The following is a 10,000-nucleotide window of genomic DNA, read 5'->3' as shown; positions in this document are numbered from 1 at the left end:
GCCTCGGCGAGCCTTCCCCGGGCAAGGGCTCCGGGGAAGGCGGCGTTGGAAACTTGAGAGAGTTTGGAGGGCCAGTCTCGCACGCTAGAGCAAGGTTGCCCTGAGCATAAAATTGAGAAAAAATAAAATAAAAATTCCGCAGAGGTGGGGGGAGAGGTGGTCAGACTACCCGAGGAGGGCGCACCATAGCCGGGTATGCCCCCGCGGAGGGTCCCCTGTGAGACTTCCGGTGGGACTTTGAAAGGAAAAAATAAAATAAAATCAAAGTCCCCCCCCCTGGTTCTCTCGAGGGCACCCGGCCGGACGACTACCCGAGGAGGGCTCACCTCCCCTGGGCAAGGTCTCCGGAAGGGTCACCCGGACGACTTCCAGGCCTGACGATTATCTCGAAACCGAGAACCGCTATGAGAACAGATTCGAAGGCCGTATCCGGGTGACAGTTCCACGAGTCGGGCATGACAGAGTGGCACGCGTTCACAAAACTGCATAGCAGCATGGCGACCGGCTACCTCAGAACGGCCACCTGCCTGGGGATAGCAGGAGAGCGAGAAGCACGGCTGCTCTCTCGGGGTACGCCAGGGCCGAGCGCGGGCTCGCCTGCGGAAGAACCCCTGCCTTCTCCCACGGTGAATTCCGGGGGGGGGGAGACGGGGCCGGTTCACGTACCCGACCCGGGGCTTGCGCGGTCCCCGGGCAAAGCCTCCGGAAGGGTCCCCTTACACGCACAGACCCGGAGAGGCTAAAAGGGCGGGAGGCGCGGGTCCCTGTACCAAGGCAGGGCGCGCCGTCCTTGGGAACAGGATGGGCGACACGTACCCCTGACAGAATACGAGTCCCGGTTGTCAGCCCTGGGGGAGTCGTGAGTACCTGTGCCCAGGCAGGGTCCACCGAACTCGGGCAATGCCTCTGGAAGGGTCCCCCGAAAGACTTCCGGGCCTGACGATTATCTCGAAACCGAGAACCGCTATGAGAACGGATTCGAAGGCCGAATCCGGGTGACAGTTCCACGAGTCGGGCATGACAGAGTGGCACGCGTTCGTAAAACTGCATAGCAGCATGGCGACCGGCTACCGCAGAACGGCCACCTGCCTGGGGATAGCAGGAGAGCGAGAAGCACGGCTGCTCTCCCGGGGTACGCCAGGGCCGAGCGTGTGCTCCCCTGCGGACGAACCTCTGCCTTCTCCCTCGGTGAATGCCGGGGGGAACGGGTCCGGTTCGCGTACCCGACCCGGGGCCGGTCGGTCCCCGGGCAAAGCCTCCGGAAGGGTCCCCTTTACACGCACAGACCCAGAGAGGCTAAAAGGGCGGGAGGCGCGGGTCCCTGTACCCAGGCAGGGCGCGCCGTCCTTGGGAACAGTTGCAGCGGAACGGCCACCCGTGCCAGAGGGCCGGGACGTCGAGCGAGTCGAGCAACTCCGGCGGGCGGTCCGCCGAAGTCCCCCGGTCCCGGGGGTGATGCGCGCGTGCCCTGCCGGCACCCTCTTTGGACCGGAGGGGCCGAGCTATGGGCGTAATTTCTCGGTTTTTCATCCTCTGAAGGTCCCTCGATCGATCTGGCGAGGCGCGATCCGGCGGGGAGCGACCCTCTCGTTCGGCCGGGCTCCGGAGCCCGTGTCGGCGAAGGCGAGAGGGTCTCGCTCCCCCTGACGCCGCATCGTGCCGGGGCTCGGGGGGGCCCTTAGGGTATACCCCCTCCCGGCGGAACTCCCGCCGGGAAAGGGGTCGTCCCTCCCGGGAGGCGAGCTTGAGCGGCACGGAGTGGGCTCCCCCAGATGTGTCCGGAGAGAACGGCATCATTCGCAATATCCCCAGACGGTCGTTTCGACGCGCGATCCGGCGGGAACCGACCCCCTCGTCCGGCCGGGCCCCGGAGCCCGTGTCGGCGAAGGGCCTCGATCCCCCCGGTGCCGAGTCGCGCCACGGCACGGTCCGGAAGGCTATATCCGTCTTTGAAGGTCCCTCGATCGATCTAACGAAGCGTGATCCGGCAGGGAGCTAGCCACTCTGCGGAGCCCGTGTCAGTAAAGGCGAGAGGGTCCCCCTCCCCCCAGATGCCGCATCGCGCCGGTGCGGAGGCGGCGGCTGCCGCCAGATGCGCGACGAGGGGTCGGCGGTCACGAAGGGCACAGGGAGGGTGGCCGGGCGGTCCGGCAGGAAGCGCAACCGCGTCCCGGCGAGGGAGACCCAAGGCCCCAGGGCCTCTCCCCTAAGCCGCGGGCGTCGGAGTGCGCGCAGCGGGACCGCCCCTCGGCTGCCCTCCCTCGGCCTCCCTCGCGGAGGGGGGCCGAGCCGTCCCAGGAGACGCGCGAGCGGGACGGCTCCCCGACGGCCACCGTACCCCCCCGGAGAAAGGCAGCGGTACCGCCGGGCGGGTGGGCGGACCCCGTCGGGCGGCCCGGCGGAGCTCCTTCGTAGGCTGAGCGTAAAATCGACAAAGTCCCGATCGGCGTGTCCCCGGGGGGCAAAGCGCGGGTCCCTGCATCCCAGGCAGGGCGCGCCCACCTCGGGCACGGTATCCCGGAACCCGGAGCGGCGGAGGGGTCGGCGGTCCCGAAGGGCATAGGGAGGGGCGGCCGGGCGGTCCGGCAGGAAGCGCAACCGCGTCCCTGCGCGGGAGACCCAAGGCCCCTCGGGGTCCTCGAGGCTGCCCGCGAGACTCCGGTCCCGTGTCGGCGAGCCTCGCTCCCCGGGCCTCTCCCCTAAGCCGCGGGCGTCGGAGTGCGCGCAGCAGGACCGCACCTCGGCTGCCCTCCCTCGGCCTCCCTCGCGGAGGGGGGCCGAGCCGTCCCAGAACATGCGGCGGGCGGGACGGCTCCCCGACGGCCACCGGCCCCCGCCGAGCCCACCCCGGGCGCGGGATCCTTGGAGAGCAGACACCCGGAGGAATGCAGCGGTACCGCCGGGCGGGTGGGCGGACCCCGTCGGGCGGCCCGGCGGAGCTCCTTCGTAGGCTGAGCGTAAAATCGACAAAGTCCCGATCGGCGTGTCCCCGGGGGGCTAAGCGCGGGTCCCTGCATCCCAGGCAGGGCGCGCCCACCTCGGGCACGGTATCCCGGAACCCGGAGCGGCGGAGGGGTCGGCGGTCCCGAAGGGCATAGGGAGGGGCGGCCGGGCGGTCCGGCAGGAAGCGCAACCGCGTCCCTGCGCGGGAGACCCAAGGCCCCTCGGGGTCCTCGAGGCTGCCCGCGAGACTCCGGTCCCGCGTCGGCGAGCCTCGCTCCCCGGGCCTCTCCCCTAAGCCGCGGGCGTCGGAGTGCGCGCAGCAGGACCGCACCTCGGCTGCCCTCCCTCGGCCTCCCTCGCGGAGGGGGGCCGAGCCGTCCCAGAACATGCGGCGGGCGGGACGGCTCCCCGACGGCCACCGGCCCCCGCCGAGCCCACCCCGGGCGCGGGATCCTTGGAGAGCGGACACCCGGAGGAATGCAGCGGTACCGCCGGGCGGGTGGGCGGACCCCGTCGGGCGGCCCGGCGGAGCTCCTTCGTAGGCTGAGCGTAAAATCGACAAAGTCCCGATCGGCGTGTCCCCGGGGGGCTAAGCGCGGGTCCCTGCATCCCAGGCAGGGCGCGCCCACCTCGGGCACGGTATCCCGGAACCCGGAGCGGCGGAGGGGTCGGCGGTCCCGAAGGGCATAGGGAGGGGCGGCCGGGCGGCCCGGCAGGAAGCGCAACCGCGACCCGGCGCGGGAGACCCAAGGCCCCTCGGGGTCCTCGAGGCTGCCCGCGAGACTCCGGTCCCGCGTCGGCGAGCCTCGTTCCCCGGGCCTCTCCCCTAAGCCGCGGGCGTCGGAGTGCGCGCAGCAGGACCGCACCTCGGCTGCCCTCCCTCGGCCTCCCTCGCGGAGGGGGGGCCGAGCCGTCCCAGAACACGCGGGCGGGCGGGACGGCTCCCCGACGGCCACCGGCCCCCGCCGAGCCCACCCCGGGCACGGGATCCTTGGAGAGCGGACACCCGGAGGAAGGCAGCGGTACCGCCGGGCGGGTGAGCGGACCCCGTCGGGCGGCCCGGCGGAGCTCCTTCGTAGGCTGAGCGTAAAATCGACAAAGTCCCGATCGGCGTGTCCCCGGGGGGCTAAGCGCGGGTCCCTGCATCCCAGGCAGGGCGCGCCCACCTCGGGCACGGAATCCCGGAACCCGGAGCGGCGGAGGGGTCGGCGGTCCCGAAGGGCATAGGGAGGGGCGGCCGGGCGGTCCGGCAGGAAGCGCAACCGCGTCCCGGCGCGGGAGACCCCAGGCCCCTCGGGGTCCTCGAGGCTGCCCGCGAGACTCCGGTCCCGCGTCGGCACGCCTCGCTCCCCGGGCCTCTCCCCTAAGCCGCGGGCGTCGGAGTGCGCGCAGCAGGACCGCACCTCGGCTGCCCTCCCTCGGCCTCCCTCGCGGAGGGGGGGCCGAGCCGTCCCAGGAGACACGCGGGCGGGCTGGACGGCTCCCCGACGGCCACCGGACCCCGCCGAGCCCACCCCGGGCACGGGATCCTTGGAGAGCGGACACCCGGAGGAAGGCAGCGGTACCGCCGGGGGGGGGGGGGTGAGCGGACCCCGTCGGGCGGCCCGGCGGAGCTCCTTCGTAGGCTGAGCGTAAAATCGACAAAGTCCCGATCGGCGTGTCCCCGGGGGCTAAGCGCGGGTCCCTGCATCCCAGGCAGGGCGCGCCCACCTCGGGCACGGGATCCCGGAACCCGGAGCGGCGGAGGGGTCGGCGGTCCCGAAGGGCATAGGGAGGGGCGGCCGGGCGGTCCGGCAGGAAGCGCAACCGCGTCCCGGCGCGGGAGACCCAAGGCCCCTCGGGGTCCTCGAGGCTGCCCGCGAGACTCCGGTCCCGCGTCGGCACGCCTCGCTCCCCGGGCCTCTCCCCTAAGCCGCGGGCGTCGGAGTGCGCGCAGCAGGACCGCACCTCGGCTGCCCTCCCTCGGCCTCCCTCGCGGAGGGGGGCCGAGCCGTCCCAGGAGACACGCGGGCGGGCGGGACGGCTCCCCGACGGCCACCGGACCCCGCCGAGCCCACCCCGGCTTGGGATCCTTGGAGAGCGGACACCCGGAGGAAGGCAGCGGTACCGCCGGGCGGGTGGGCGGACCCCGTCGGGCGGCCCGACGGAGCTCCTTCGTAGGCTGAGAGTAAAATTGACAAAGTCCCGATCGACGTGCGGGGTGTTTGGCACCGGTCCCTGGACCCCCGGGAGGGTTCGCACACCCCGCGCATGGTATCCCCGGAGAGGGCACACCCGGAGGAAGGCAGCGGGACCACCGGGTGGGTGCGCGAACCCGCACGGGCGGTGCAGCGTGGCCCCGAAGTAGGCTGAGCGTAACATTGACAAGGTCGAGATCGCTGTGCGCGGGGTGTTTGGGACCGGTCCCTGGACCCCCGGGAGGGTTCGCACACCCCGCGCATGGTATCCCCAGAGAGGGCACACCCGGAGGAAGGCAGCGGGACCACCGGGTGGGTGCGCGAACCCGCACGGGCGGTGCAGCGTGGCCCCGAAGTAGGCTGAGCGTAACATTGACAAGGTCGAGATCGCTGTGCGCGGGGTGTTTGGGACCGGTCCCTGGACCCCCGGGAGGGTTCGCACACCCCGCGCATGGTATCCCCAGAGAGGGCACACCCGGAGGAAGGCAGCGGGACCACCGGGTGGGTGCGCGAACCCGCACGGGCGGTGCAGCGTGGCCCCGAAGTAGGCTGAGCGTAACATTGACAAGGTCGAGATCGCTGTGCGCGGGGTGTTTGGGACCGGTCCCTGGACCCCCGGGAGGGTTCGCCCACCCCGCGCATGGTATCCCCAGAGAGGGCACACCCGGAGGAAGGCAGCGGGAGCACCGGGTGGGTGCGCGAACCCGCACGGGCGGTGCAGCGTGGCCCCGAAGTAGGCTGAGCGTAACATTGACAAGGTCGAGATCGCTGTGCGCGGGGTGTTTGGGACCGGTCCCTGGACCCCCGGGAGGGTTCGCCCACCCCGCGCATGGTATCCCCGGAGAGGGCACACCCGGAGGAAGGCAGCGGGACCACAGGGTGGGTGCGCGAACCCGCACGGGCGGTGCAGCGTGGCCCCGAAGTAGGCTGAGCGTAACATTGACAAGGTCGAGATCGCTGTGCGCGGGGTGTTTGGGACCGGTCCCTGGACCCCCGGGAGGGTTCGCACACCCCGCGCATGGTATCCCCGGAGAGGGCACACCCGGAGGAAGGCAGCGGGACAACCGGGTGGGTGCGCGAACCCGCACGGGCGGTGCAGCGTGGCCCCGAAGTAGGCTGAGCGTAACATTGACAAGGTCGAGATCGCTGTGTGCGGGGTGTTTGGGACCGGTCCCTGGACCCCCGGGAGGGTTCGCCCACCCCGCGCATGGTATCCCCGGAGAGGGCACACCCGGAGGAAGGCAGCGGGACCACCGGGTGGGTGCGCGAACCCGCACGGGCGGTGCAGCGTGGCCCCGAAGTAGGCTGAGCGTAACATTGACAAGGTCGAGATCGCTGTGCGCGGGGTGTTTGGGACCGGTCCCTGGACCCCCGGGAGGGTTCGCACACCCCGCGCATGGTATCCCCGGAGAGGGCACACCCGGAGGAAGGCAGCGGGACCACCGGGTGGGTGCGCGAACCCGCACGGGCGGTGCAGCGTGGCCCCGAAGTAGGCTGAGCGTAACATTGACAAGGTCGAGATCGCTGTGCGCGGGGTGTTTGGGACCGGTCCCTGGACCCCCGGGAGGGTTCGCACACCCCGCGCATGGTATCCCCGGAGAGGGCACACCCGGAGGAAGGCAGCGGGACCACCGGGTGGGTGCGCGAACCCGCACGGGCGGTGCAGCGTGGCCCCGAAGTAGGCTGAGCGTAACATTGACAAGGTCGAGATCGCTGTGCGCGGGGTGTTTGGGACCGGTCCCTGGACCCCCGGGAGGGTTCGCACTGCCCGCGCATGGTATCCCCAGAGAGGGCACACCCGGAGGAAGGCAGCGGGACCACCGGGTGGGTGCGCGAACCCGCACGGGCGGTGCAGCGTGGCCCCGAAGTAGGCTGAGCGTAACATTGACAAGGTCGAGATTGCTGTGCGCGGGGTGTTTGGGACCGGTCCCTGGACCCCCGGGAGGGTTCGCACACCCCGCGCATGGTATCCCCAGAGAGGGCACACCCGGAGGAAGGCAGCGGGACCACCGGGTGGGTGCGCGAACCCGCACGGGCGGTGCAGCGTGGCCCCGAAGTAGGCTGAGCGTAACATTGACAAGGTCGAGATCGCTGTGTGCGGGGTGTTTGGGACCGGTCCCTGGACCCCCGGGAGGGTTCGCCCACCCCGCGCATGGTATCCCCGGAGAGGGCACACCCGGAGGAAGGCAGCGGGACCACCGGGTGGGTGCGCGAACCCACACGGGCGGTGCAGCGTGGCCCCGAAGTAGGCTGAGCGTAACATTGACAAGGTCGAGATCGCTGTGCGCGGGGTGTTTGGGACCGGTCCCTGGACCCCCGGGAGGGTTCGCACACCCCGCGCATGGTATCCCCAGAGAGGGCACACCCGGAGGAAGGCAGCGGGACCACCGGGTGGGTGCGCGAACCCGCACGGGCGGTGCAGCGTGGCCCCGAAGTAGGCTGAGCGTAACATTGACAAGGTCGAGATCGCTGTGCGCGGGGTGTTTGGGACCGGTCCCTGGACCCCCGGGAGGGTTCGCCCACCCCGCGCATGGTATCCCCGGAGAGGGCACACCCGGAGGAAGGCAGCGGGACCACCGGGTGGGTGCGCGAACCCGCACGGGCGGTGCAGCGTGGCCCCGAAGTAGGCTGAGCGTAACATTGACAAGGTCGAGATCGCTGTGCGCGGGGTGTTTGGGACCGGTCCCTGGACCCCCGGGAGGGTTCGCACACCCCGCGCATGGTATCCCCGGAGAGGGCACACCCGGAGGAAGGCAGCGGGACCACCGGGTGGGTGCGCGAACCCGCACGGGCGGTGCAGCGTGGCCCCGAAGTAGGCTGAGCGTAACATTGACAAGGTCGAGATCGCTGTGCGCGGGGTGTTTGGGACCGGTCCCTGGACCCCCGGGAGGGTTCGCACTGCCCGCGCATGGTATCCCCAGAGAGGGCACACCCGGAGGAAGGCAGCGGGACCACCGGGTGGGTGCGCGAACCCGCACGGGCGGTGCAGCGTGGCCCCGAAGTAGGCTGAGCGTAACATTGACAAGGTCGAGATTGCTGTGCGCGGGGTGTTTGGGACCGGTCCCTGGACCCCCGGGAGGGTTCGCACACCCCGCGCATGGTATCCCCAGAGAGGGCACACCCGGAGGAAGGCAGCGGGACCACCGGGTGGGTGCGCGAACCCGCACGGGCGGTGCAGCGTGGCCCCGAAGTAGGCTGAGCGTAACATTGACAAGGTCGAGATCGCTGTGTGCGGGGTGTTTGGGACCGGTCCCTGGACCCCCGGGAGGGTTCGCCCACCCCGCGCATGGTATCCCCGGAGAGGGCACACCCGGAGGAAGGCAGCGGGACCACCGGGTGGGTGCGCGAACCCACACGGGCGGTGCAGCGTGGCCCCGAAGTAGGCTGAGCGTAACATTGACAAGGTCGAGATCGCTGTGCGCGGGGTGTTTGGGACCGGTCCCTGGACCCCCGGGAGGGTTCGCACACCCCGCGCATGGTATCCCCAGAGAGGGCACACCCGGAGGAAGGCAGCGGGACCACCGGGTGGGTGCGCGAACCCGCACGGGCGGTGCAGCGTGGCCCCGAAGTAGGCTGAGCGTAACATTGACAAGGTCGAGATCGCTGTGTGCGGGGTGTTTGGGACCGGTCCCTGGACCCCCGGGAGGGTTCGCCCACCCCGCGCATGGTATCCCCGGAGAGGGCACACCCGGAGGAAGGCAGCGGGACCACCGGGTGGGTGCGCGAACCCGCACGGGCGGTGCAGCGTGGCCCCGAAGTAGGCTCAGCGTAACATTGACAAGGTCGAGATCGCTGTGCGCGGGGTGTTTGGGACCGGTCCCTGGACCCCCGGGAGGGTTCGCACACCCCGCGCATGGTATCCCCGGAGAGGGCACACCCGGAGGAAGGCAGCGGGACCACCGGGTGGGTGCGCGAACCCGCACGGGCGGTGCAGCGTGGCCCCGAAGTAGGCTGAGCGTAACATTGACAAGGTCGAGATCGCTGTGTGCGGGGTGTTTGGCACCGGTCCCTGGACCCCCGGGAGGGTTCGCACACCCCGCGCATGGTATCCCCGGAGAGGGCACACCCAGAGGAAGGCAGCGGCACCGGCGGGCGGGTGTGCGGACCCCGTCGGGACGCACGACAGTGCTTCAGGCCGACCTTCTTAGGCTGAGCGACAAAGTCCCGATTGACGTGTGTGTCCCTGTGCCCAGGCAGGGTGCACCGTCCTTGGGCACAGGATCGTCGACGCGGACCCCCCCCGCGGCGGGGAAGGGGAAGCGTCGACATATTCGACATAGTCGAGCGAGTACGACGTCCGGTCGGCCGAGGGCCCCCGATGCCCCTGGACCCCCCCCGGGGTGGGCCAGACGGAAAAATGTCAAAGTCTGGTTGTCGGCCAGGGGTAAGTGTGTGTCCCTGTGCCCAGGCAGGGTGCACCGAACCCGGGCGAGGCCTCCGGAAGGGTCCCCTGACAGACTTCCAGGCTTTGGAACATTTGAGAGAGATCAAGGGCGGGAGGCGCGGGTCCCTGTACCCAGGCAGGGTGCGCTATCCTTGGGCACAAGATCGTCGAAGCGGACCCCCCCCGCGGCGGGGAAGGGGAAGCGTCGACATATTCGACATAGTCGAGCGAGTACGACGTCCGGTCGGCCGAGGGCCCCCGATGCGCCTGGACCCCCCCCCGGGGTGGGCCAGACGGAAAAATGTCAAAGTCTGGTTGTCGGCCAGGGGTAAGTGTGTGTCCCTGTGCCCAGGCAGGGTGCACCGAACCCGGGCGAGGCCTCCGAAAGGCTCCCCTGACGGACTTCCAGGCCTCGGGACATTTGAGAAGGATCAAGGGCGGGAGGCGCGGGTCCCTGTACCCAGGCAGGGCGCGCTATCCTTGGGCAAAGGATCGT

Source organism: Hyla sarda, unplaced genomic scaffold (assembly GCF_029499605.1).
Source record: "Hyla sarda isolate aHylSar1 unplaced genomic scaffold, aHylSar1.hap1 scaffold_3251, whole genome shotgun sequence".
NCBI lineage: Eukaryota > Metazoa > Chordata > Amphibia > Anura > Hylidae > Hyla > Hyla sarda.
The sequence above is the reverse complement of the archived record's forward strand: the minus strand, read 5'-3'. Positions refer to the sequence as shown.